General features: G+C 31.3%; 1 long non-coding RNA gene across 1 annotated transcript; it reads left to right on the plus strand.

Annotated features, from left to right (window-relative positions):
* The first annotated feature begins 6 nt into the window (after positions 1-6).
* On the plus strand, positions 7-1,594 carry LOC135665043 (uncharacterized). Its single transcript, XR_010509090.1, has 2 exons — positions 7-1,039; positions 1,085-1,594. It is a non-coding gene; the product is annotated as an uncharacterized LOC135665043 (long non-coding RNA).
* Positions 1,595-7,031: the final 5,437 nt, after the last annotated feature.

The raw sequence follows: 7,031 nt of genomic DNA on the forward strand, positions 1-7,031 counted from the left end.
GAAGAAGTCGAGCTACAAGAAAAATTCCTGCTGCTACCATAGTAGCAGCGTGTATAAGAGCCGAGATGGGAGTGGGTCCTTCCATGGCATCGGGTAACCATACGTGAAGGGGGAATTGTGCGGATTTAGCAACTGCACCAATGAATAATAAAGAGGCACACAAAGTAGCAAATAAAGAACTGACACCATTATTATGGATCAAGTTATTAGTTATTTCGAACAAATCCCGAAATTCGAAACTACCTGTTATCCAATAAAAACCTAAAATTCCTAATAATAAACCAAAATCCCCTACACGGTTAGTTACAAAAGCTTTTTGACAAGCACTTGCTGCAGTCGGTCGTGTGAACCAAAATCCTATTAATAAATAGGAACACATCCCCACCAGTTCCCAAAAAATATAAATTTGTATCAAATTGGAACTGGTAACTAATCCCAACATGGAAGCATTGAAAAAACTCATATAAGCAAAAAATCTCAGATATCCTTGATCATGAGACATATAATTGTCACTATAAATAAGAACCAAGATTCCAACAGTAGTAATTAGTATTGACATAATAGAACTAAGTGGGTCGATCAAATATCCGAACTCTAAGGAAAAATCATTATTGATGGTCCAAGACCATAGATATTGATAGATAGAACTTCCATGTATTTGTTGAATAGATAAATTGGCTGAAAACCCCCATAACTATACTTAACAGTAAAACACTAGGAAAAGCCCATATACGACGAATATTTTTTGTTGCTGTCGGAATCAGTAGAAGTCCAAATCCTATTGACACAGTAACTGGAAGTGGAAGAAAAGGTATTATCCATGCATATTGATATGTATGTTCCATAAGAAAACAAAATGAAATCTTTAATAATTCTACTATTCTAGTCTAGTCTTAGTAGAATATTCTATTCTGGTAATTTATAGCCATATTATATAGTATAATAAGAAAAAAGAGTTATACCAAAAGGAGTACTTGATTCTAATTATGTTTTAATAAAATTATATGTTTTAATAGGTTTAAAATATATTTTCAAACAGGTTTTAAATATATTTTTTAATAGGTTTTAAATATATTTTTTATAGGTTTTAAACATATTCGAAAATGCTTTTTTTAAAACTATTCTACCAGGGAATAAGTATAGATAATGACTAAAAGGAACAATCTATTTTGAACAAAACAATACATGTCTTTCACATACAACGATAAAAACTGGTAACCCTTTTTGAATGGCAGTTCCCAAAAAGCGTACTTCTATGTCAAAAAAACGTATTCGTAAAAATATTTGGAAAAAAAAAGGATTTTTAGCTGCAGTAAAGGCTTTTTCCTTAGCGAAATCGGTTTCCACCGGACGTTCAAAAAGTTTTTTTGTGCAACAAACAAATAATAAAGTCTTGGAATAATCGGAATTGACATACCCGAAGAACTTCGAATTTTTTAAGATGAACGATTCACATTAATTAATGTATTGAACTCCTCAATATCAATATGAGTTAGAACTAGCTGTTGTAGTATGTAGATGTGGTATGTAGAATAAAGGTATGTATATCGAATTCTGAATATTTTTTCTATCTACTTTTTTCACAATAGAAAAATATTTTTCTATTGTGAAAAGTAGAGTATGATTACGATAGAATGAAAATTCTTTTGTTTCTTATATGCCTAACAAAAACCTAATTAGTTTGGTAAATCTTACCATTATGCATTATATATATAATGAAGAGACCATTATATATAATATGAAGAGTATTAATACTCTAATGATACTAAGGAATGATACTAAGGTGTCGAAATCGTTAGAAAATTTCAAATTCTTTTGATTTAGTGATGAAATTGTTATACATATGAAATCCTGGTTATTTAATCTTCTTCATTGAAAAAAAAAATATTTTTTTTTTTCATTTTGTTTGAATCTATGAAATCAAATCGGATAAATAAAAAACGAATCAAAAAATAGAAAATGAACAATTCTTAGTTCTATACCTCGACAGACAACAAAACTATTGAGTTCTAACTGTTTTGGAAGAACTTAGTTTCTAGTACGCGAAAGTTTATTATTAAAACTAACTTACTAAAACTAAACTTACTTTATTATTAAAACTAAACTTACAATGATCCCAACTAAAGATTCTTTTTTTGAATAGAGATTCAAATAGGAATTTAAATGAATTTTGATTTATCGATTCTAATGTTTACTAAACTATATTGAATCCTTGATTCTCGACGATTCAACATGAATTGACTATTATTATTTCAAGTAAGCCGCCATGGTGAAATTGGTAGACACGCTGCTCTTAGGAAGCAGTGCTAGAGCATCTCGGTTCGAGTCCGAGTGGCGGCATCCTTGAAATCCTAGAAAATAAATCCTCTAAAAGAGACACAATGGATCCTATAATGTATTCAATTCTCGATTTAAATTCTCTAATGGGACCCCTTTTTATGATATTTACAACTTTAGAACATATATTAACTCATATCTCTTTTTCGATAATTTCAATTGTGATTACGATTCATTTAATGATCTTATTAGTCCGCGAAATCGTAGGATTGCGTGATTCATTGGAAAAAGGGATGATAGCCACTTTTTTCTCTATAACAGGATTATTAGTTTCTCGTTGGATTTCTTCAGGACATTTTCCGTTAAGTAATTTATACGAGTCATTAATCTTCTTTCGTGCAGTTTCTCCATTATTCATATGATTTCCAAGATGGGGAACCATAAAAATGATTTAAGCACAATAACCGCACCAAGTACCATTTTTACACAAGGCTTTGCCACGTCGGGTTTTTTAACTGAAATGCATCAATCCGCAATATTAGTACCTGCTCTACAATCTCAGTGGTTAATGATGCACGTAAGTATGATGTTATTAAGCTATGCAGCTCTTTTATGCGGATCACTATTATCAGTCGCTCTTCTAGTCATTACATTTCGAAAAAACATCGATATTTTTTGTAAAGGTAATAATTTCTTAATTAACCATTTTTCTTTGGTGAGATTCAATATTTGAATGAAAAAAGAAGTGTTTTTAAAAACACTTCTTTTCTTTCATTTCGAAATTATTATAAATATCAATTGACTCAACGTTTGGATTATTGGAGTTATCGTGTCATTAGTTTAGGATTTACCTTTTTAACCATAGGCATTCTTTGTGGAGCAGTATGGGCTAATGAGGCATGGGGATCTTATTGGAATTGGGACCCCAAAGAAACTTGGGCTTTTATTACTTGGACCATATTCGCGATTTATTTACATACTAGAACTAGAATACATATTAGAAGTAGAACAAATCAAAGTTTGCAAAGTATGAATTCGGCACTTGTGGCTTCTATAGGATTTCTTATAATTTGGGTATGTTATTTTGGAATCAATCTATTAGGAATAGGTCTACATAGTTATGGTTCATTCACATTAACATCTACTTGAATAAACTACACAGATAAATAATTGAATAAACTACATAAAGAATACATAAGAACATCATCCCATATATATATAAAAAGCTTCTTGTTTGTGCGAGTTTTTGAGAACCGTTTGAATCATTCCTTATTCAAAACGGTTCTCAAAAACTCAAAATGCATCTCATTACAATTCTAATTCACTTTATTCTTTTGCATTGTACAGCGAACGATTTTAAAAATCTTAAAATCAAAGACAAAAATTATATTTCCGTATTATTAATGAAAGACTATCGATGAAAGTAATTAGATAGGATAGCTTGCACCCTGTCAACTGATAGCGAGAGAACGAAATCCGGATAAATACCAATACCTATTACGGGTAGAAAGATACAGATTGAAACAAATAGTTCTCGTGGTCCAGAATCCGCAAAATTAGAGTTTGGAACATTGAATAGCTTGTATCCATAGAACATCTGACGTAACATAGATAATAAATAAATAGGAGTTAATATCATTCCAATTGCCATTACAAAAGTAATTAGCATTTTTGGCATTAAAAGGTATTTTGGACTAGTAATTATTCCAAAAAAATACTAATAATTCCGCAACAAAACCACTCATTCCTGGCAATGCAAGAGAAGCCATCGAAAAACTACTGAACATGGTAAATAGTTTTGGCATTGGGATCGATACCCCCCCCATTTCGTCGAGATAAACAAGACGTATTCTATCACAACTCGTTCCTGCCAAGAAAAAAAGCGCAGCACCAATAAATCCATGAGAGAGTATTTGTAAAATGGCACCGTTGAGTCCCATTCCGGTTATAGAACCAATTCCTATAATTGTGAAACCCATGTGAGATACAGAGGAATAGGCTATTCTTTTTTTTAAATTCCGTTGACCGAGAGAGGTTGAAGCTGCATAGATTATTTGAATCGTTCCCACTATTACCAACCAGGGAGAAAATATAGAATGAGCGTGGGGTAATAATTCCATATTGATCCGAATAAGTCCATATGCGCCCATTTTAATAAGATTCCAGCTAGAAGCATACATGTACTGTAATGTGCTTCTCCATGGGTATCTGGTAACCACGTATGTAGGGGTATAATCGGCGATTTGACAGCATAAGCAATAAGGAATCCAAAATATAATATTATTTCCAATGCCACAGGATATGATTGATTAGTTAATTTTGAAAAATCTAATGTGGGTTCATTAGGGCCATATAAACCCATACCTAGAACTCCTATTAAGAGAAAAATGGAGCCCCCCGCAGTGTACAAAATAAACTTTGTGGCCGAGTAGAGACGTTTCTTTCCCCCCCACATGGATAAAGTAAATAAACAGGAATTAATTCTAACTCCCACAGCATGAAAAAAAGTAAAAGGTCTCTAGAAGAAAATAATCCTATTTGACCGCTGTACATTGCTAACCATGAGAAATAGAACAATCGCGAATTTCGAGTAACTGGCCAAGCCGCTAAGGTAGCTAAAGTGGTGATAAATCCTGTCAGTAAAATAGGTCCTATGGAAAGCCCATCGATTCCCAGTCTCCAGTGAAAATCAAAAAACATCTATCCATTTTAAATCTTCCTCCAATTGGGTTAATGGATCGTCCAATTGGAAATGATAACAGAAAACATAGGTTGTTAGAAGGAGTTCCAACGAGCATATACATATAGCATACCACCTAAACATCTTATTTCCTTTATGAGGAAGAAAGAAAATGGAAGAACCGACGGATATCGGCAAAACAACAAGTATTGTTAACCAAGGAAAATAACTCGTGATAAAGACAAGATACGTTTGACCAGAAAAACCCGTGCTCGGAATAGAATAATATATTTTCTCGAGTACGGGCTTTTGTCGGTAAAGAGGAATCAATTGATTCAAGTGGATTTTTTTGTAACGTATCAATAACCTAGACCCATGCTGCGAGTTGTTTCATATGATAAATAAACACGGACACTCAAAAAATCCGTGGGGCAGGCGGATTCACATCTCTTACAACCCACACAGTCCTCGGTTCTTGGTGCGGAAGCAATTTGCTTAGCTTTACATCCGTCCCAAGGTATCATTTCCAATACGTCTGTGGGGCAGGCTCGTACACATTGAGTACACCCTATACATGTATCATAAATTTTTACTGAATGTGACATTGGATCTATAAATTCCAGATTTTAACATCAAAAATTTTCAATCTGGTAGAAAATTAGTATTTATATTATAGACACCAGACGAAGCAGTGGTTTATTAAAATTTTAAGAATCAATATATTTCTAAATCTGTTCATGAGAAAAAGCCAAGAGACTTTGATTTCCGTTTCAAAAATCATGATCATACGAGTCACATGTGTAAATAAAAATTGGCCGACAAAACAAATTGATCAATCATTCAAATCAATATTTCAATATTCATATTTTCAATATGAAATATGAATATATAAAAATAAAACTAAATTAGTAATTTAATTTATTTTCGTAATATGATTAACATATTATTATTTAATAATATTATTTTTATTATTTTATTATAATATTTATAATATTATGCAGTATATTATTATATAATACATTTATATTATTATATAATACATTAAAAATACATTAAAAACATTAAAATTTAAATACATTAAAATTAAATAAAATAAACAAATAAAAAACGAAATAAAAAAATTATAATACCAATTAAATTAAGAATATAATTATTTTTCATTAATGGAATATGAAAGTCGAAAGAATAGAAATAGAAAAATATTCCAATTTCATTTATATTTCTTATGCTTTATCATGTTGTGTGGTGTCTTGATTTATATGATCATTATAACTGATTATTCAATATATGATCATGATAATTATCACTAATTATTCAACAAATTCGATTGATTGATACGAGTTGATTTTCTGTTTCGATGAATCGACGAAACAATAGCTAGACCAATAGCTGCTTCAGCAGCTGCAACAGCTATAATAAAGATTGAGAAAATGTTTCCTTTTATTGGCGACTATCAAATATATCAGAAAATGTTACAAGATTAATATTAACCGAATTTAGTATAAGCTCAAGACACATAAGTGCTCTAACCATGTTTCGACTTGTGATCAATCCATAGAGACCGATAGAAAATAAATAAACACTCAAAAAAAGTACATGCTCGAACATCATTGACTAACTCCTTATCAATCTCGATTCATTTCAATATGAACAATTGAAGCGATTCGATTTTTTATTTATTTAGAACTTCTAAAATTCTAAAAACTTTTTAATTCTTTTAAAATTCTAAGTATTTATTATTGGCGAGCCATAGTAATTGCACCTATCAAGGAAACTAAAAGAATTATAGAAATTAGTTCAAAGGGAAGATAAAAATCTGTCGATAAATGAATCCCAATTTGTTGAACGTTACTTATTAGGTCCTGTTCTATAATCTGGTTTGATCTTGTAGTCCAAATAATTCCGTACCATGACGTATCTGGTATAGTAGTAATTAGTGAAAAAAGAATACTTGTACAAACCAGTGAAGTGACTCCATCTCCAATGGTCCAAAAATACGAATCATTGGAATATTCTGAACCATTCATGAACATTACCGCAAATATGATTAAGACATTTACGGCTCCCACATAAA

The sequence above is a fragment of the Musa acuminata genome, unplaced genomic scaffold (assembly GCF_036884655.1).
Source record: "Musa acuminata AAA Group cultivar baxijiao unplaced genomic scaffold, Cavendish_Baxijiao_AAA HiC_scaffold_932, whole genome shotgun sequence".
In the NCBI taxonomy this organism is placed as follows: Eukaryota; Viridiplantae; Streptophyta; class Magnoliopsida; order Zingiberales; family Musaceae; genus Musa; species Musa acuminata.